The 22,636-nt window shown below is 40.5% G+C and overlaps 1 protein-coding gene across 2 annotated transcripts in view; it reads right to left on the bottom strand.

Moving 5' to 3' along the window:
- Positions 1-11,489, bottom strand: part of VGLL1 (vestigial like family member 1) — a 31,310-nt gene extending 19,821 nt beyond the window's left edge. For both annotated transcript variants that reach the window (XM_075187289.1, XM_075187290.1), the window contains exon 1: positions 11,404-11,489. The gene's annotated coding sequence lies outside the window, so the exon portion shown is untranslated. The remainder of the gene's footprint in view (positions 1-11,403) is intronic.
- Positions 11,490-22,636: the final 11,147 nt, after the last annotated feature.

Raw genomic sequence — 22,636 nt, 5'->3', positions numbered from 1 at the left:
AACTGTTCTATGTAATATTTGTCTCATTCCATATCTCAGCTTTGGAATTTTGCACATTTCTGCAGCAGATTTTGGGCTGCAGTGTTCCGCACAGAATACTCTAACCCAGGCTTGGCTAACCTGTGGCACTCCAGGTGTTGTGAGACTAAAAGTCCCAGCATACCCTTCCAGCAATAAGCTGCTATATATTGGCAAAGCATGCTGGGGCTTGTAGTTTCACAACACCTGGAGTGCCACAGGTTAGCCAAGCCTCTTCTAACCCTACCTTAACCACTCCAAAGGATATAATGAATTATCACCATCATTATCCCAGCTCTAGTTATATAGACTATAAATGGAACAACATGTGGAATGTGAAATTTCAAAAATACAGTGCGGATTTGCAATGAAAATGTAAATAATGGGAATGACGTTCCCCCTACTATAAAATATAAGGGTACTGGAGGCCACCAAGGAATTAGTGGCATGTAAGAGAATGAGTTTAAGAGGAGTCTCCATTTAAAGAAAAAAACTGTAGAGCTGGTCAAAAAATACGGTTGCTCAATGGACTTCCATCAGCGCATGTGTGAAACCACAATATGATCCTGTCATTATGGCTCTGTGGGAACCTCTGTGACCCTTATATTCTACATGGGCTCAGGGTTACTTGTTAGCCACACTCTCTTGTACCAAGGAAGAACCAGCACGTCACAGGAAGGTTCCTAATTAAGGAGCACTGTGTGATGAATTCAGAAGTAGAACGTTTCCACTTTCTGCTGACCACATCCCTGAAGGCCCAAGTCATATTTTACACCTGGGCTCAGGTGCTTGTAGCCATGCCAGGATCGCAGAGAGTGACTACCCAAATAGTACATGGGCAAAATGGCAAACATCTTCGTGACGTATTAGACTGAGACTCGGATACTGTTTTGCTGACAGTTATTTTCCCTTCTGTTATCAGTAAATACTTTGCTTTCCTGCATTTTCTAGTGAAGAATGGTAAAGAGTAAACACAGATCACATGAGCACACTAAACGCTCACAATATGTGGAGGTTAAACTAACAAATGTACAAGTCTACAACAGTAGTTACAAAACCCGTTGTAGGGGCGAGTCTTTAAACAAGTGCCTGCTTATCTCCTCATCTATCGTGAGTCAGTAATCCCTTGTCTGAGACACTTTTCAGAGCCTATGTCTGCAGATACTTGATTTAAAATATCAGAAGTCTGGAAACACATTAGCTGGATAATGTAAACTGTGTTAGGCCTCTTGTTAACAAGACAACTAAGCTTAAAATCAGATATCGGAGGTGATGAGGAGCAGAACTGTTGCTCTGCAGGACTGATTTCCACTTTGATAGTAAATATCCACCAAAGGGGTCTTAAGAGCACACATGTCAATCATCCCAGTATGCAATTACTCACAATACTGGTATGACAAAATGTGTACAGGAAGTTTCTAGCCAGTACATACAAAGGCCGTCCCTGGGCAATTGTCCTCAAGTTTTTCCCCCCCAGGAAAGTTCTAACAAAGAAACAGGTCTAGCAGGAAAACAGTTGTGCCCTACAGTTATATGATGTGTGGTGTAAGAATCTGCATGTGTGCATTAAGGTGTATATATGTCAAGTTCATGTGAATGTCTACATGTATGTGTGTGTGTTATATATACAGAGGTCACAGTGGAGATTTAGAAGTAGGTGGTGATTTTGTAATGTGATAGTTTTATAATGAAGACAGTAGGAGAAGTGGGCTATGGAATACCATTGTACACACCCCAACTTCAACCAGTGTGTGTGTGTGTGTGTGTGTGTGTGTGTGTGTATATATATATATATATATATATATATATATATATATATATATATATACACAAGTTAACCCGTGCATGATACTCATGCATTCTAGTCAAATCAAGCTACTTAAGGGGTTAAAAAGGTTCTTGTCATGCATTTGGGCCATAGCCCAGGCCTCAACCACCAACCACTCCCCACTGTCACCCCCGGCAACCACCAACCACTCCCAACTGTCACTTCTTCTTCAAGAAATATATATATATATATTTTTTTTAAATCTTTATAAACACTTTTAACAATTAACAAATTAAAAACATCTTAGTATACCAAATTTCAGCCCTTTCTGAATTTTTTTTTCCACACACACTAAGAATTTAGTAGGTCAGTGTATAACTCCGCCCAGCAGGTGGCGCTGCAGCTTGGTTTTTAATTTTTCCACACACACACACACACACAGACAGACAGACTAACACACGCCACTAGACATTTATATATTAGATATAAACATACATAAATATATATATATATATATATATATATATACATATATATATTTATATATATACATACATATATATTTATATATACATATAGACAGATAGATAAATATACATACATATGTGTGTGTATCTTGTTTTTGTATGTGTCTTGTTTTTGTATGTGTCTGTAAACTTGGTTGTTATTGGTGCATATCACCAGCATATATATATATATATATATAAAGAAGGAATTTGTCAATTATGATTACGATCCTACTATACATTATACTTTACATCTTGTGGTTTTATTATTGTATTTCTAATTTATTTCTATTTATAGCTACAGTAATGAGCATATACAGCAAACAGAAATCAGAAAGAACACATAATAGATCAGGATTACATTGGAATTATTCTACTTTTAACCTCATTCAATTATCCATGGCTCTAATTTTAACATCTCAATTTCTAAAGCCTTAAAGGGAACAATGCTATGGGTGCTTCTTTACATAGAACTTTTTGATTACATTTATCATATCATATTTATATTTATAATATTTTTTTTTTTAGGGGGGACATTGGATGAGCAGACAATGAAGCCAGAAACATGATGCACAAATGCACAATCATTTTCCACCCTCCTGCCCAAATCACACCTGCACACCCAAAAAGAGTGCCCATGTGGACCTAAACTTTTATTATGGTTTCTGTGTTACATCACCTTTATTCTTAAATATGTGTTTTATCTTGTAAGAATCATTTTCCAAAGAGTTCACATAGTATAGGGATACCCACAATTCAAAAGATATTGAACAAACAGTGTTGGATTTACAATATGGAATCTGTTATCTGTAATAGCAGTGATTTAAGATTTTGCAGATAAGGTTTTTTTCTAGAATTTGAAGCACCATGGGTAGTATATCTACTAACCTATTTTAAAATGACCCATTTCACTCCTTTCAGTGCCCTCGGCATATTAAATTATTTATCTGAGCTCATAGTAACTGTAGGAGGAAACACTTGGTGATCATATCTGTGTATGTAACACAGAGACCAAATAACAGCAATTATTACTTTTTTTCTTTCTGGTTTCTGGTTCTTCCAGGATAATGGGTTTCCAGATAAGAGAGACTACTATAGCTGTAATTAGAGGTCTTCACTATCTGAGGATAGCAGCACAATTCTTCTTACCCAGCAGAGGGCGTATGTACAAAGAGGCATAACACATGGTCACCAGGGGGTAAATGTATCATACCCCGTTTTTTTCAAATCGCTGGGAATCGGCGAGTTGACAGCTAAAATTTAAAGCGGCGCCGCCTCTACAAGCCAGCGCCGCTTTAAGTTTTAGCTGTCAACTCGCCGATTCCCGGCGAGTTGAAAAAACCGGGGTATGATACATTTACCCCCAGGACTCATTATGGGGGGCTAAGGGAGGTGGCAATATGTGTCCATCTACTCTGGAGGCCCAATCGAAAGCCCGATGAGACCTCGCTATGCCCAGGCCCTGCTCCTCTGGGGGTCCTCTGCGCACCCCCAGAATAGCAGGGACTGCTTTCAAACTTTCGTCACTGACTTCAACCAAATGTTTAATTATTTTAAAGTTAAACATTTTTCTCATAAAACCATACTCATTACAGCCTCAGGGACACCCGGACTGTCTTTATTATTACATTACTACTGTACATTTTCAGGCTATTAGTTTTATTACATTAGTTTACATTTAGTTTTATTACATTATATATGTGATAGAACCCCAAAGTGTATAATATCCATAATAATTTAAAGAAGAGGGTGAATATTCCATATAATGCACCAGTTTTCATTTCTGTTCCTTTACTCAACGATCCACATGGACATAGACTGACACACACTCATACTGACACAGACTAACAACACACACTCACACCGACACATAGACTCACACTGACACAGATTAACAACACACACTCACACCGACACATAGACTCACACTGACACAGACTAACAACACACACTCACACCGACACATAGACTCACACTGACACAGACTAACAACACACACTCACACCGACACATAGACTCACACTGACACAGACTAACAACACACACTCACACCAACACACAGACTCACACTCATCAACATTTATTTATATAGTGCCAGTATATTCTGCAGCACTTCACAATGACCATGACTGACACACACACTCATACTCACACAGAATGACACACATACTCACACTGACACAGACTAACAACACACACTAACACAGACTCACAATGACACACAAACTCACAATGACTGACACACACACACACACACACTCATACTGACAGAGACTGACATACATACTCACACTGACACAGACTAACAACACACGCTCACACCGACTCACACTCATCAATATTTATTTATATAGTGCCAATATATTCCGCAGCGCTTCACAATCACAATGACTGACACACACTCATACTGACATAGACTGACAGACATACTGACACATGTACACTGACACAGACTGACACACATACTGACACAGACTGACATACATACTATGACACACAGACTCACAATGGCTGACACACGCACTCATACTGGCACATATACTGACACATGTACACTGACACAGACTGACATACATACCATGACACACAGACTCACAATGACTGACACACATACACTGACACACAGACTCACACTGACACACAGGTGGAGATTCATTTGCCGACGATGTGGCCCACGGACATCGTGTTGTGCACATTGCCGGCAAGTAGAGTAGAAATGGGGTCTGAGGAAAAATTAGTGGAGATTTCTATCAAATCTCCACCAGGAAGTGTCTCTCGGACGTTCCGGAGACACTTCACAGCTAACTGAATCTCCCCCTTAGAGTTTAATCATTTCCATGTGACGGGGTTTAGTCACAGTAGTCATCTATCACTACTGGAGCGATTGAGCAGTATAAATGATAGAGCTTTTGGAGGTGAAGCATTCAAAGTGACTGTGCGACTGCACCATCCAAATAAATTAGGACTACATCATTAAGTCAGGGGCTGTCAATGCGAGTAAATATAAATAATATACTAATATACTCTGCTTGACGTTCTACAAGGTTAGCTGAGTTTCCTGCGACTCCTGTACTTATTTTTTCTTACTGTTGGTACGTTCCATTTGGCCGACCAATTGCTTGAAATGGATGAGTTTCCAAAATGGAGGCCCAAACATGGACTTCCTTCCTGTGCTTTCTCTGCCCATGCCTGAGGTAAGTCTCCACTAAAGAAGGTGGAACAGCTGTAAACTATCTCTAACAATATGGAAGAAAACATTGTATGATATAGCTTCAGGAAGTTTAAAGGTTTCTGGTTTAATGTCACGTTCACCTGCTATTTACCAGATATGTAAAAATAGCTACATTGGAAAAGATGCAATCCCTCCACTTTCCGCTGTGACCCTATGTCATGTACATAATGGCAACAAAAGAAGATTTGCAAAACAGCAGTATTGTTTAGCTACACAGTTCAGCTCTGTCTGCTTCTGTTTAGCCAATAGATACAGTAAACCCATCAACGAAAATATAGGAAGTATCACATACTAGTTCGTTACAAATTATCTATCTTATTATACAACATTTCCAAAATACATTAACTTGGCACTTACAACCAAGTGTACATTATTTTGGTGCTGCTCCCTATAATAAATAGATTGAATGTACAGTTTATTAGACCGAATGTGTTCTCTAGATTCCCCATTGAGTTCTGTTAAGAACACAAAGGCACAGGGCACAGACCTTTGAGGTGACTTCTAGTATCCCTGCAATCAAGGCAGAATGCTAGTATTTGGAATCCCCCACATTAAAAAATAATGTTTGAAAAGTTAAAAGAGAATAAGGTACCGCACTTGCAGTACAATGTGTGACCAACAGGTGGCAAATTCAAACCATTATTCCAGTGCCTTGCTTATTCTTAGACTATTCTAAACGCTAAGGGCCTGATTCATTAAGGAAAGGAAAGCAAAAAAAAATAGTATCTTTGCACCTTAGCAAAACCATATTGCATTGGAGGGGAGCTAAATTTATAGTTAGAGTAGGACGTGTCCTAGATCAACTTTAAATTTCAGTGTAAACATAAAACTATCAAGTATTTGTGTGCTACATGACAAAACAGCCAGTATTTAACTTATGTGTAAAATAGTAAACTAATTTGCACCCCTTGCATTGTACATGGTTTTGTCCAGGAGAAAACTTACTATTTTTTTGCCTTACTTTCCTTAATGAATCAGGCCCTAAGTTGAAGACTTTTTGGGCAAGATGGACTGTGAACCTACTTTGTGTTTTCTGGTCTTTATAAATGTTTGTATTTTATCAACAATAGGCATACACAGTATATACTGTATGAAGGGTGTAATGTCTCAGCTTTCTTTTGAATATTGAGATCTTGGACTCTGATCTTGCATTATTCACTGGACACCAGAATAGTGGTCATGTTATGGACCCCACACACATTTGAACATGTGATGTACTCAAATATAATTACATGATTATATGATTCGGATATTATTATGTCTATAGCACACAACTTTTTTTTTATTGAAAGCCTGGGAACGTGCAATCAAAAACCCAAAGTGCCCAAAAAAGGTGTAAAACCATAAAAAAGTGCACAAGGGGTACGGTACTGGCCCCTTCTTTAAAAAGAAAGGGCCCTGGTCCCCGACCCCCGGAACCAAAAAGGTCCCTTAGGGGGCAAGGGTCTTCAGACCCCCTTCGCTGCGAGGCTAGGGGGGTCCCTTTAGCCCCTGGGATCCACCGAAGCTTCACCCAGGGCTTAACAACTAGTCCACCCCCTAAGGGGAGGACCAACGTGGGTGTTCAGGGAGGCTGGAGCCTAAGGGCCACACAACCTCCCCTAGATCGTCTCGGGGACAGGAGCCCAAAAGGGCCTACCCATACCCAATAAAATCCGGAAACGTGAACACAAAAGAAAAAGTGACAAACGTGAAGAAAAATAAATAGTGCCGAGTGGATACGGCCCCAGCCTAATGGCTGGGCTTGGTATAAAAATTTTCTCGCCCAGCCATAAGGCCGGGGCAAAGAATAGAGCGAGTGCTTAAAAGAAAGTGGTCAAAAGTGCGTGGGTGCCAACATAATCACATTGTATCTATTTCAAGGTGCTACTGACCTGTGATTTTTTGGCACCCCCGGGGTCGCCACTCCCGGAGGCACATTTGTCCCAGGCTTTCAAAGCAGCAATCCCAGCCCCTGGCCAGAGGACCAAGTGCAGCTCTGCCACAACTGCACTTGATCTTAGCCAAAAGGCCGAGAAGCCCACATAGCACACAACTGTCATAAATAATGCAATCTAATCCAAAATTTCAATCAGAAATGTCATTGTCCATGTTTAATATCCCTGTACTTGAAAACACTTGTATCACTGTGTGTGTAAATTGAAATATTATAAAGGTCCATGAGTGTGTAAAATTGCTCAATGCATACATTGCGTATACATTAAATGGTTTATTAAAATGTAAACAATATTTTGTCTGTGTGGTAGATTGATGACACCACACAGGATCATTTAATCATATATTATTTCCCAGTGGTTACAGATATATTAATGCCTCTTATGTATTTAAAATAAAGCTGTTTGTTGACTTTACACTGCAGATGAAGCAGAACAATAGGCATATGAAACCTATGAACAGCCAGGGGCAAGTTTGGCTGGGGGCAGGGGGGCATCTGCCCCCAAGCCGGTGCCATAGTGGGGGGCATCTGCCCCCAGGCTGGTGCCATAGTGGTGGGCAACTGCCCCCAGGCTGGTGCCATAGTGGGTGGCATCTGACCTGGGCCGGTGCCATAGTGGGGGGCATCTGCCTCCGGGCCAGTGCCATAGTGGGGGCATCTGCCCCCAGGTTGGTGCCATAGTGGGGGGCATCTGACTCCGGGCCAGTGCCATTGTGGGGGGCATCTGACCTGGGCCGGTGCCATAGTGGGGGGCATCTGCCTCTGGGCCAGTGCCATTGTGGGGGCATCTGACCCCGGGCTGGTGCCATAGTGGGGGCATCTGCCTCCGGGCCGGTGCCATAGTGGGCTACCTTGTGCTGGGTCCAGTGGCGGAACTACCATTAGTAGTGCCCTGCACTGGGGCCAATGCAGATAATGGGGCCCGCTGCATGGCAGTTGCAGAGGGTCGGGGATCCAGCTTCCCTCCACAACCCCTCCCTGCACCAGGGCCCACAGCCCGGTAGGTCCGCCTCTGGTTGGGTCACTGGGCCACTTGCATTTTTTTTTACTTTCAAATGTTCCTAATAAGCTGCTGAGTCGAGTCTTGCCCCCCGGGCTAACATTTGCCAGCCCTCCCCTGTATACAGCCACATATATCTATGGACAACCAGAGTAAGGTGACATAAGCTTCTTTTTAGTGACACACCATTAGGAAAGGAAAATACATGCCTTTAAAACCATACGGATCCCATATGGGTCTTCAAATGAGTGACTCATTGGTCTCTGCTATGTAATTTGCTAGGCTCCCAAGGTAAGTTGTCCTGATCTATGATCCAATGGTGTCTATGTATTATACTTAAGTTTAATACACATCAGCAGAACAATTAAATAGCAGCTGCCACTTACATAGGGATGTGAGGTTCTCCATGCTGAATGTATATTATATGTTTATATGCAGGGTTGTATATTATATGATTATATACAGGATCTTATATATAATGATCTATGTATTTTTTATATATTGTATAGCGTCTGCATTGCTACTTAGAACACATAAAATAGAGTGGACTGTTTTTCCACAAAAAGGGGATTTCATAAAAACAACATTATTGTCTATGAAAGCTCATGCTGACATATGGAATATAAAATATATACATTTAAATACTGAAAAGAACTCTCTGCACCAAATGTGTTCAATCATATACTTAAAGGGCTTTAAAGATGTCGTTTGAGCGCATTCAGATATGCCTGGATTGAAAAAGTATTATTATTTTTTCTGGAAAAAAAAGGTACTCACATTGCTAAGGAGTGTTTCATTGACAAGTTATCATAGGTAATAGCATGCAGCACTCTACAACTGTTTCATGGTACTTGACTTCGCCTTTGTAGAACAAGTAAAACTAATGCTCTCATTCTCCTTAGGGTACATTTTCATAGTCAATATCTATTTAAAAAAAATCATAACGCCAAGATGTGCTGATATAAGTGTCTTAAGTATATTTACACTGGTTATCTAGTAAATCTTAAAGCTGCTGGCCAGCAACCTTCTGAATAAACACATTGGGCCTGATTCATTAAGGATCTTAAATTAAAAAGTTTCTTATTTAAGTCTCCTGGACAATGCCATGTTACAATGCAAGGGGTGCAAATTAGTTTTCTGTTTTTCACATAAGTTAAATACTGACAGTTTTTCCATGTAGTACACAAATATCAACTTTACATTTCAGTGTACAAATAAGCTATCAAGTATTTGTGTGCTACATGAAAGAACAGTCAGTATTTAACTTATGTGCAAAACAGAAAACTAATTTGCACCCCTTGCATTGTAACATGGTTTTGTCCAGGAGACTGAAATAAGAAACTTCTTCATTTAAGATCCTTAATGAATCAGGCCCTTTAACTCTAAAATTAGATACAACAAAAATAGTATTAAACAGTTATAAAAAATTAAAAAATATCCCATACAAACCATATTTAGAGTACAGATATATTTCTTCCTGGGTGAAATGACACCCATTAGCTTCAAAATAAAAAAGTTGTCTAAAATAATCTAGTTAGAAATAATACTGACAAATATACAGTATGATGCCAAAGTAAATACCAGGCAGACAATTACTCCGAGATGTCAGATAGCGACAAGAGAGCACATGCAACACAAAAGCGAAAGCTTTCTCCAGAACTAGAAGAGGAAGGACGTTCAGTTCATATGAATGGTGAAGGACAGTCACAGTTGCCGGTAGCTGAGTGTCTAAAGGTTTCTCTAACTACTAGTTCATTTTTTCGCGTCTCTACTTTCCAATGTCTTTCCTCATTCCAAGTGTACCACGCCACTGGTAGCCACACCAAAATGCCAGTGGCTGCTCTAACATTGGTGGCTGATAATACTTTTGCCTTACAGTAGCCACACACACACTTTCCCTACCACAAGCCTCTATTGTTACTCCACTACTATACGTATCAAGGGTTCCATAGTATCTCGCCGATTGTAAGCTCTTTTGGGCAGGACCATCGTTACCTTCTGCTTCATGTATGTTATTTATTTGTAACACGATCCCTTTATTGTACAGTGCTGCGTAATAAGTTGGTGCTTTTTAAATAAAAGCTAATTAAAACAATAATTAACAAAAAACTGCTTATAAGAACTGAAGATATTTAAGATGAAGTTTTGAACATGGAGAAGATTTGGTTTTCCATTCGGTTGTCTTCCTGTCTTTAACCCTATTGGCTGATAATGCAGGTATAAAGTTCTTTTTCCTGTGATAGCTGATAACAGAGAACAATTGTGCGCGTAGGGCTATATAGCAAATTTAAGTACAATTCTGAATCGCCCGTGCTCTGAAAACTTTTACATTGTTGTTGGGGAATGTTTTTACAAGCTATATTACACATGGCAACTTAACACCTGGTATTTTAGGTACATTGCAAGAACGCACAATTCCGGTGCTATACACTAATAGTCCCCTATGTCATTTATGATTTTTTTTTATTTCCTATACGTTTCTATGGAAACAATTGGATTAGGCGGTACAGGCGCCTGATGCAATTGTAGCGTGAAAAGCACAGACTGCTGGTCCGATTGAGATAATGCTATATGAAGGTGAGCATTCAGCAGGTGCAACTTAGTTGCACACTTCAACAGAAATAATATATATGAAATAAAGTATCTTCCACCGCAAATAGGCTGTGAAGGTGATACTGTCAAGCAGATCCTTGGTGACTTATAATATCCTTTATTAATCCACTTACAGTAGCGAATGCAATATATCTATATTTACATATAATGATAGATTAGATTGATAGATAGATATATGGAGATATATATATATATATATATATATATATATATATATAGTGTGTGTGTATAGACTTATAGCAGTGCATTATAAAAGTTAAGAATTGTTACCGTATCATACATTTATTCCAAGCATCAGTATCTACTATCACCCACAGATGTTATATTTACCTTTTTAATTCTGTAGAGATTAACTTTGCTCCCATGTAAAACGTCTGTGCATGGCTGTGCGATACTCCAATTACAGTGTGGGTGCCTAGGCGAAGCTGCTGGGTGCTTAAGGTCCTGTGAGCTTGGAAAAGGTGAGCCCTCTATCAGCCTGCTTCTCCTAGCAGCAGAACAGAAATGCTTGGCCTGACAGCTCCACTCTGCTCTTCCACCCAGAGATCTAGTGTTAAAGGCGTTTCCAACTCAGTGACAAGGAATGTATAAAATGCACCCAAACTTGAAAACCAGGAACAAGAAACATGGGTTCTACTGGGTTTCTGCTGTAGAGAACAATGAGCAAGAAACATTTACTGCAAGTATCTTTTGTTGAAAACAAAAAAAAAAACACACACATCAGTAACTGTACAGTAGGAAGACTGTCCAGAGCAATCAAAGGTCAACACTAGCCAGAACCTTTATCCCATGTCAGGTAATCTATACAAGTAGTAGCTGACAGTAGTTCACAAATCTCACAAATTAACAGAACGTCTCAGTGTTATGTAAAAAAGAAAATGACAAATGTCACAAGTATGTGCAGTGATATGTTTGTCATTATCTGCACAAATAAAAGTGACACATCATCAAAAAAAACCAAACAAGATATTTTATTCCTTTTGATATAATAACTTTTGATACTTGTCTGTATTACTTAACATAGTCACAGTAAACCCATTTATAAAAATGCTATCATCAAAATGTTGTATATTATTTGCTTAAAGTTTATGTTGAAATTTAAACACACATTTACAGGCTGGGGTCACACAGGCGTTTTGAATATTAGGGGGGAGATTTAATTGCCAGCGATGTGATGCGCAGACATCGCCCCGAGTACATTGCTGGCAATTATGGTAGAAGACTCCGCCCATTTTACTTGCACCTTTATGGGGTGTGATGAAAATTGAGCCGAGATTTATGTCAAATCTCTGACGCAAAGTGTCTGGCAGACGTTCCGGAGACAGCTCAAGGATAAGTGAATCTCCCCATAGGACTAATTCATAGTTTTCTAATCTGTATTCCCACATTGGGCCTGATGCAGAATGAGTATGTCTGTTGCAGAGGCGGGCTGGACCGGGGGGCAGCGGGCACCCGGGCCGCTCAGTCTAACGGCTGTTCGGGCCGGATTTGCCTAGCGTGTTGTAGCAAACATAAATACATTTTATGCATGTCAGGAAGTTGTTCCTGCTTTATTAGTTAGGTTGAGTCTTATTACTGTTAGTGCTTTTCTAGCTGGAAAATCACTAGTGTACAAAACACCTATGTTACACTACACAGAAAGAGCGTATATTCTGTAGAAACAATTGTGCACAGAAATCTACATTTTCGTAGTTGTATGAGTGCACTAAAATGGCATTAGTGATCATTACTGAACCACAGAAAAAGAAATGGAAAGGACCATTTTGTGACATCACACTACTATTTTCAGTAGTACATCATCATCATCACCATTTATTTATATAGCGCCACTGATTCCGCAGCGCTGTACAGAGAACTCACTCACATCAGTCCCTACCCCATTGGAGCTTACAGTCTAAATTCCCTAACATACACACAGAGACAGAGGGACTACGGTCAATTTTGATAGAAGCCAATTAACCTACCAGTATGTTTTTGGAGTGTGGGAGGAAACCGGAGCACCCGGAGGCAACCCACGCAAACACAGGGAGAACATACAAACTCCACACAGATAAGGCCATGGTGGGGAATTGAACTCATGACCCCAGCAATGTGAGGCAGAAGTGCTAACCACTGAGCCACCGTGCTGGCCCCGTACTTTACCAATAAACTACCGAGCAGTGCTTTACTTTTAGAAAAATAAAGTTTTAAATTTAAAAAGTTGGTGGTCTGAAAGTGTTAGTCAGGGGCGGATCTAGGCAATTGCTCTACCCGGGGCTATTGTAGGGGGGGCGATTTAGGCCCCGCCCCCTTTCTGATTTCTAAGGCTGCCGGCGGCTGCACACTATGTGCATGTCCGCCCGGCAGTGACAGTGTGCTGCCCGGCTGCTCTGATTGTGTCAATCAGAGCAGCCGGGCAGCACACTGTCACTGCCGAACGGACCTTCACAGTGTGCAGCAGCAAGCCCCTGGTAGGGGGGGCGATTGCCCGATCGCCCCCCCCCCCCCCCCCCCCCCCCCCCCCCCCCCCCCGGATCTGCCACTGGTGTTAGTAGGTGGGGCCGTGGTATGATACATTGCGGATTCACAGTTTTTATGCTTCACAAATGACCATAATATTTTCTAGAGCTCATAAAATATTTACTATATAAACAAACTAGGTTAATGCCATAGGCAGCGCTGTTCATTAAATTTACTTGTTTTGCTTGATATTCACTAAATGTCTATTTTCCCAGCAGATAAAAGGAGATGTTGGATAATGCAGCATGCTGGTGCACAATCACTGATTTCAGAAGTATTCACTCTCAGCCAGGAAAGCATTATCTCCAAGTCAGGCCCAGGGATTGAATGTATCAAGAGACACGACTGCTGGGCAACACTCTGTAGAGATACAACAAACCTACATACACACAGTGACTCAAAGAGTAAATTGAAGAAAAACAATAGTTTTTAATTATATCTGTAACTTTGATTACAGGACAGCGGTGAAGTTTCACTTTACATCTACATTGAATGCTGGTGTGTATTTGCAGGCTTATCTTCATAGAAAATAATATTGCCTATCCGAGGTGTTTGTTACTTGCACTTCACTGTGCTCAGAGAAAGCACCTGTGTACTTAACAGTACCTCTTTATCCAACCCATTGAGGGGTCACCGGCCATCAGATTTGCAAGTAAGTCCAAGATTTATCCAAATAATTTGAATAAAATAATTCTTATATTTGGGCCAATATTGGATGCATTTGATGATGTTTGCACTATTATCTATCTGGTGCATTTCATAGGTCACCAACTCCTAACAAATACACTAATTGGAAAAAGTATCTAGGTAAGTACACAAATTTTGAGAACAAGGACTAAATTACAATTGGATTCTCTCTATAGAAACAGCATTTAATTATGTTGTATAATTAATTATATATGGGTACAATATAACAATCTCTCTCCAGACATTTACATAAGTGGCTACAAAAAGGACAAAGAGGTTGGTAGGAAATTGCTTTTGTCTGAAGGTAAGCAACTGTCATTGTTATCTATAACTCAGACCACATTAGTACCTATATAGCAGCCCCCAACAGTCCTCAGTGCTTACAGGGTAGTGCAGAGTTCCCACTTGTAAAGGTGGTGTTGAGTGTCATGTTTCAGTTGTGGAAACAACTAAGTAAGCTGGGCGGATGAAGGTGTAGCCAAGTCAGATCAATGTGTGTTCAAATTGTTCACAGTTTTTTGTTATAAATTATTGGAAATATACAATTTTGTCTGCAAGATTTACTGCGCCACAAAAAAAATCAATATTGTATTGTACACACCTTTAACTTATCTACCAAAAGAGTATAAAAATAGTAAATGCAAAAAAGAGATATATATATATATATATATATATATATATATATATGTAGAAGAACAATATTCCCCAGCACTTAGGTACTATTAGCAAACAAGACTTTCTTAATCTGCTTTTAAAATATTAATAAATTGCAGAAGTCTCAGTTCTATATATTTGCCTACATCTGATAAGCCGTCCACCAGTTTCAAGGCTCTTTCTCTAATAGGATACTAACTGTAAACAATGAGAGTACCCATAGTGAGTTACATATACTCATGTATATGTAAGCAAAACTTACCATGAGGACCTCCAACAGACGCTAGAGGGAACAACACTCCCGGGCCTCTGCTGACCTCTGTACAGGCCTCAAAAACAGTAGAATACAAAAGGCAAATTGCTTAATCAATTTATAGGTAACAACAGATGCTTGAAAGGGTTGGGTAAGTACACATAGAAAGATACAATATCCCCCAGTACTCAGATACTACCAGCAAAGAAGACTAACTGAGACCATTAACTGTATACAATGAGACAGGACCAGATTAAGTGTACAGGCCACCCTGGGATAACACGCTCGTAGTGCCCGCTCACCTTTCACGACAGGCTAAAGGTATAAACTTGTCTTTAACTTAAAATCCTCCACACACACAACCACCACCAATGTTTATGTTCGCGTGTTTTTGATAATCAGCTCTGCTTGGTTTTCTAAATGGGTCACAGCAATCTATGTCACTCATTTTGTTTTAGTTTAAATTAGAACTGTATAGCTGACGATGCGTGAAAAGTGTGAAGGTGGAAGGGGGGCCCAACGGTATTTGCCTGTCGCAGCCCTTGTCTCTTCTACTAGCTTATTCTGAAGCGCTGTCTGAGGATAACTCATTGTCTTTAGTCTTTACCAATGGAATACGTGAAGATTAAACATTTTGTGCATTTTTTTCTTGAATGATTTCTTTTTATTTTGGAGGACAACTATTCTCTTAGATTTTAAATTGAATTTCAGTTTATACCTCTTGCTGTCACGATTTTGGGCCTCAAAAATTCTTGCACACCCCAAAAGCTGCAGCCTAGTCAGCCTATTGGATAATCAGTACCTGCAATGAGCGTATCCACGGTGGGTCACATAAATTCATGTAATTTTGCAAATGTATTCAACAAAGACTTCTGTATTTTATTGGGTTGGGTCTTGTTTGGGATTGAGTAGATCTTGAATGGTTGTTTGAACATCTGATGTTGATTGGAACTGGCGAGTGGCATTGGAGGATATAGCTTCTCCAGAATTTTGTTGTGGAGCTCAGTAAATTCTGGTTATTAACTTACAGTAGGTCACAGTCATAACCTGACCTTACATTATGTTCTGTCCTCTCACCATTACCATATAACAGCTGCCCTCAACAGAAAATAATGTGTATTGTTCCAGAGCTAGAGACTAAAGCTGAGTAGTCACTACAGAAAACTTCTCCCGATGAGATATAATTTTTTAAAAGATTATACACATTATACCCTGCTGGTTGTGAGTGGATACACACTTCAGAATTTGCTCGACATTGACCATCTTTGATCGTGATTTTTAGTCAATGTATAAAATGAAATGATACAATGTGATTTGGTACAATAAAACATGTTGGTGGGAGCATACATCACCATTTATTTATATAGCACCACTGATTCCGCAGCACTGTACAGAGAACTCACTCACATCAATCCCTGCCCCATTGGAGCTTACAGTTTAAATCCCCTAACATACACACACAGACAACAGAGAGAGAGAGAGAGAGAGAGACTAGGGTCAATTTTGATAGCGAACAATTAACCTACTAGTATGTTTTTGGAGTGTGGGAGGAAACCGTAGCCCCTGCAAACACGGGGAGAACATAGAAACTCTACACAGATAAGGCCATGGTCGGGAATTGAACTCATGACCCCAGCGTTGTGAGGCAGAAGTGCTAACCACTTAGCCACCGTGCTGCACACTTATGCGATATCGGACACAACAGTCATTTATCGTGTGATTGGCATTATAGGGTGAAAAACCTGTAGTGGGTACCCAGCTTAAGGCTGAATAAGAGAGGTTTAATTTCAATAGGAATGGAAGTGTATATTCAACATGGCACCTGAATGGACAACTACTACATACATCTGGCCCAGGCGCACCATTCAACGCCCAGCTTATGTCTAAACAGTTTGTATGTCATAGGGTGGAGGGAAACACCTCCAGCATGAGTGTCCCTGAACACCACTGTAACGATGGTGATCACAGAAGCTGAAACCCATCACCGGGGGTGTACATAATAAAGAGGGAGGTTGTCCCAAGGTTAACAACCACGTTTAATCTTTTCTAGGTGAGGGCCAGTCAAATGAATGAACTAGGAAATCTAGGCCAAGTTCATCTGGAAGAAAGAATGCAGAAAATATGCAGGATATGCAGGAAAGGTTCTAATAGTATGTTATTAGTCTGACAGACAGTGCCAAACGTCAATAGCCTGTCCTTTACACAAGTATCACTCATTAAAGTCTTGTACATTCATCGGACAGTTAGTTGCTAATTGCAATGTAATCAGTGACTTTTAATACCTTCTGGAATTCCAGCTGTTATTTTTTCCAAATTACATAACTAATTAGTAAGCACAAAGTGTGGCAGTTGGATTGCATATATGTTTACAGTCACTGAATTAAAAATAGACTTCAATCATATGCTTTGATTAGTCATTATGGAAACATCATCTGAATCTTACTACGATGCTGTACGGTATCCAGGCTACTTATGACTAGGAGGAACAATTGCTGGGACAGTGAATTAGGACAGATTCCAGGTTACATTACACAATCTAGCAGTCAGCTGTAATTTAGGGATTTGTACTTGCCAATAAAATTTTAAAGCTGGACTACACCCATAAAATATACATTATGGAACTTGATTACTGTGGAAATTGTTCTGTTTGGCATTTTAAACATCCTTTTATAATAACTGCAAATACATGTCAAAAAAATAGCATTATATGTAGGTAAGGTAAATAGTTATAAATATATTATCAATAAATTGTTGTAAAAATAGTATACATACATTAGATTCAGTGATTTTGTTGGCTGCACCAATATTCAGTCTATCCATTTCCTTGAAAATAGTGACATCACTGAAGCATGATCCACTTTGCTATTGATAAGCTGCATTCTAATGAATGCAGCCTATCACAAACGAAGTGGCTGCATTCTAACTGGCCCCCAAAATGACTGCCTATATTGTAAGTAGCCAACAATTATACATTAATATTGCACTCACATTGAAACCATTTAAAATAAGCTAACAAAGTTATGAATGTGGGTGTGGTATGCATATGCGATGCTTCTGAGACTGACAACAATGTCATCAACATGAAGATACAGTTGACGAGGATTCCGATGGTGAGTATATCTCATATGCCGGCTACAACAGTTATCGGAAATGGTGCAGATCTACATTAAGGTATGTAGTTATATACTCACCATCGGAATCCTCGTTATCGGTATCTTCATGTCGATGACTTTGTTGTCGGTGTGGTAGTCATCGGGAAAATGACTACCACCAATGAATGTATCTCTTATATATGCTTGGCTGCTTGCAATGTGTTGAATTGCAGCACACTTCAGTCACGCTACCTCATTAATTATAATGTCAAGTATAACCGAAACCAACCTGTTTGTGATTAAATAAATTCAATAGACTGCTTTATAAAAAATGTTACAAATAATATCAGCTGTTTCCATTTCACACAGAATCTGGGCAATTCATGTGTTTTCATGTTTTAGGAGATTGAAGTGGGAGGAGCTAGACCTACAAGCTGCCAATCCAAGTTAACATCGGCACAGGGTAGTGGTATGAGGCTCCTCTCAAACTGGTGCCAGATAAGCCGCAAGTACACGTCAAACATGTGGTGAGCCACATAATGTACATTTGAAATCTAGTTGAGATTTGCATGGGCCTGCGACACATCCTGATCCTGAATTACATTATGTCACCCATCTCTCCTTGTCACACATTATGCACCAGTCTTTACTCCTCTTGTCACATATGCCTCCTACTGCCACCCCTTGTTACAGATGCCACCTCACTTTCCCTTTGTTTCATATGAACCCTTCTCTCCCTCCCATTGTCACATATAATATGTGACAATAGGAGGAAGGACAAGGGACAGATGTTACGCGAGGAGCATATTGGGGCAGCATATGTGACAAGGTGATAGTATGGGGGGGGCATGTGTGGTCTTCTTCACAGCAACTTACACCGCTGATGCTCCATGTGGGAAGGAACTCTGTGCCAGTGATGATGTCTCCAACACTCTGCACAGACGACCCAAATCATTGAGCAGCAGCTTGGGCACCACTGACAGACGCACACATCTCCAACCTTCACAAGCACAGCAATGGGAAGCAGGACATTCCTTCCGCATATCCTCACAGTCAGCACAGGACAGTCCTTCAAACTTGGAACTGACCCACCAGAATGGGCATGGTTGGCAGACTGTGCTATGCTCTCTTACCTTTTCTTCTTACAGCTTGGACTACGTGTTGCTGCTGGTGTCTTAAGCTCTGTTGCTGTTTTGCTGGATCCTTGAATGCCGGAGCACGTTTTGGAAAAGGGATAGGTACTTCACATCCTGGAAAGCCAAACAACAGGTGAATCTCCCTCTGAAGCAGCCCCAACATTAAATAACACCCACATTTAATAAGTAGGCCTCCTTTAACACAACCTGTCACAACATTAAATTAAAAGCATTCACATTTTTAAAAATAGGCCTCTCACTTGCCAACTATCCCTGTCATTAAGAAATTAGCCCTCACATTTAATACAGACCCCACATTGCAATATTAGCCCACATCAACACCATATTACATTACTATCCCTCACATTCAATGAAAGAGAACCCAGTTGGCAGTGGGAATTAGCAGGTTTGTAGAAAGCATATTTTAACCCTTTACCCAGTGTTCATCTGTCTAGGAGGGCTAGGTCTTGACATGGGAGAAGGAGGCAGAGAGCTTGACGGCAACGATAGGAGAGAGGAAGTAGCATGGGAGTTTGGCCATAAAAGAGGTTAGCGTGGTCATTGCTGACTGGGGCGGATGTAGACATTTGGGGGGGTTGGTATAGCCACGCCCATCCTTCGCTCGGATTGGTTGGCCCTGGCCTCTACTTCGCTTTGTTTGGACCTCTGAGCCACCTTGCTATGGTATGTAGTGCCACACCCCCACCCCCGAATCCGCCACTGAATGCTGGGACTATCGCCATATCGCAAGTACCCCATGGGAGACTGAAAGTAGCGCAGCCACATCTACTGAGACTGCAAGTGAGAGGGGAAGTCACTGTGAGAGTGAGTATAGTGGAGACAAGTGCAGCAGAGCCAGTTAAAGACAGAGAGGGAAATCCAAGTATAGAGAGACTATAGAAGATGAGTTGGACCACCAATCCATTAGAGAGAGCCACAAGTAACAGAAAAAGCTGTATGTTTGACAGAAAGAGCAGCCAACCTTATCGAGAAAGCTGCCAGTTTTGCCAAAAGAGCTGGCAATCTATCAAGAAAAGCTGCCAGGTTACTAGAGAAAGCTGCCAGACCATCAGTGGGAACTGTCAATTCAAGAGGGAAGTCAGTCATTGCCAGAAAGTAAGCTGACAGGAGTCCTGTAAAAGGGACCAGAGGGAGTCCTATGTCTGTAACAGAAACCCAGTTCTATTTCCACTGTCTCAGGTACCTGCTGCTGCTGCCACTGCTAATACTACAATAACTACATTACCGTCTATAGAGGCGAGTGACTGTAAGACTATCCAGATCTTTGATATGTGTTTAAAGAGCCCTCTAGGTTTCCAGAACTGGTCTGTGCCCACGGCAAACATGACAATTCTGCTTTGATCTTTGTTTAAAGAGCCCTCCAGGTTTCCAGAACTGGTCTGTGTCCAGAGCAAGCATGAGAAATCTGCTAAATACTGCACAGCACTGTACACGGGGCTAATTACCAGTACTGTGGCCTATTTCAGCCAGAGGCTTGTGCTGCACCACACTGCCCTCATCCATTACATTTAATTATTCTTATTCATGTTCAAGGGACAGTGTCCTAGGTATTATTGATTTACCAACTATTATATGTCCTAGGATTACTACCCACATCCTTGTCTTTAACCTCATACTAATCATTATTGGGACTTCAAATTAGAATTATCTTCTTCAGAGTGAGACGTATATTCATCATTTCTTCAATAATAAGAGACTTTTGATTATTCTTCATTGTTATTATCATCGTCTTCATCATAATGGTTGCAAACACTTCCTATGTATTTATGTTGCTATTTGATCTTTTACAACTCGAAGAGTGAGTTTATAGCACAAGTACCTCAATTGTACCATTTGCATTACAGGGAGCATACCTGTAAATCTAATTAAGAGTCCATTACTGCATACAATAGAGTGTCATTTAAATATATTACCATTGTAATACCATTGTGAAGCTGCTAACTCACAGCTGGTTCTATTGTTCTTTTACTTAGTGTTGTTATTTTATATTTTTATAATTGTTTTCTCATTTAAATGTAATTATCCAGTGCCGTTTTTTGATTGAAAAAGTAGCTTTATTTTGCATAAAGTACAAAAAACACATACAATATGTTACATTCAAGTGTACACAGTACACCATAAAACATAATCATGCATACATTTTAGTACAATACAAGGCATAAAGTACAAGATGTAACATTCTACACTATACATCAAGTACTGTACCATTCAAACTTAAACAATATAACATTTCAAGAAAAAACAGTGGATGTGAGGGGGGAAGGGTGGGGAAGTCACAAGCCCAAAGTTTTATTGAGGACAGACACAAAAGGGAAGGGTGCATAAATAGGCATGACAATCAATTACACTTGAAATTGTGATAGGGCACAAACCAAAGATTTTAATGATAAAAAAAAACAATGGGGAGAAGGAGAAGAGGGAGACAACAATCAATAATCAATCAATGGTCGTCTTCTTCTTCAGGACTGTCATGGGTGTTATAGTCTCTTAGCAGACTGTGGATAAGCCTGCGACAGTCCTGGATGGTCATCTTCTCCCGCTTCAAGGTGAGGCAATTCCTGGCAAGCCACATAGCGTCCTTAAAACAGTTGAGAAGGCGCCAGGCCTCCTGGATTGCCCCAATGGTGTGGGTCCCAGGAAATAATCCATAAAATACCGAATGGTATGAAAGGCAAGTCCTGGGCACACTGTCTTAAGTTCATATTCCAGGGCATCCAACAGTGCCTGTGCAGTGGGGCAGTCCCAAAAGATATGCTAAGCTGTTTCCCTTCTGATGATACAAAAGGGGCAGTGAACATATCTGCACAGGTTCCGGGAGTGCATGAATGTCCTGAGAGGCAGACCCCCCTGGATAGCCATCCATGCAATGTCCTTATGTCTATTAGTCAGCATCTTAGAGACCACATTCTCCCACACATGCTTGGCTGTAGCAACAGGGAGCCCTGGAACAGACTCCATGATGTATTTCGCTCTGATGATCTTGTGGACAGTTTTTGGCTTCCACAAGTCTGGCTTAAGTCCCTCCAGATGGTGCTCACTCACAAATTGTCCAACATGCAGGTAAAACCAAGGTGTAGTCCAGTTATAAGGGAAGGAGCTGTCCCACTTGTCCCAACCAAGGGTCCTCCAAAGAGGAAGGAGGAAGAAGCGAGACATGGACTTCCCAGCAGAGCAAATGTTCTTTTTGGTGAGGGTCCTGTGGATGCAGTTACAAACAAAAA

This window comes from Mixophyes fleayi, chromosome 9 (genome assembly GCF_038048845.1).
Source record: "Mixophyes fleayi isolate aMixFle1 chromosome 9, aMixFle1.hap1, whole genome shotgun sequence".
In the NCBI taxonomy this organism is placed as follows: Eukaryota; Metazoa; Chordata; class Amphibia; order Anura; family Limnodynastidae; genus Mixophyes; species Mixophyes fleayi.
The sequence above is the reverse complement of the archived record's forward strand: the minus strand, read 5'-3'. Positions and strand labels throughout refer to the sequence as shown.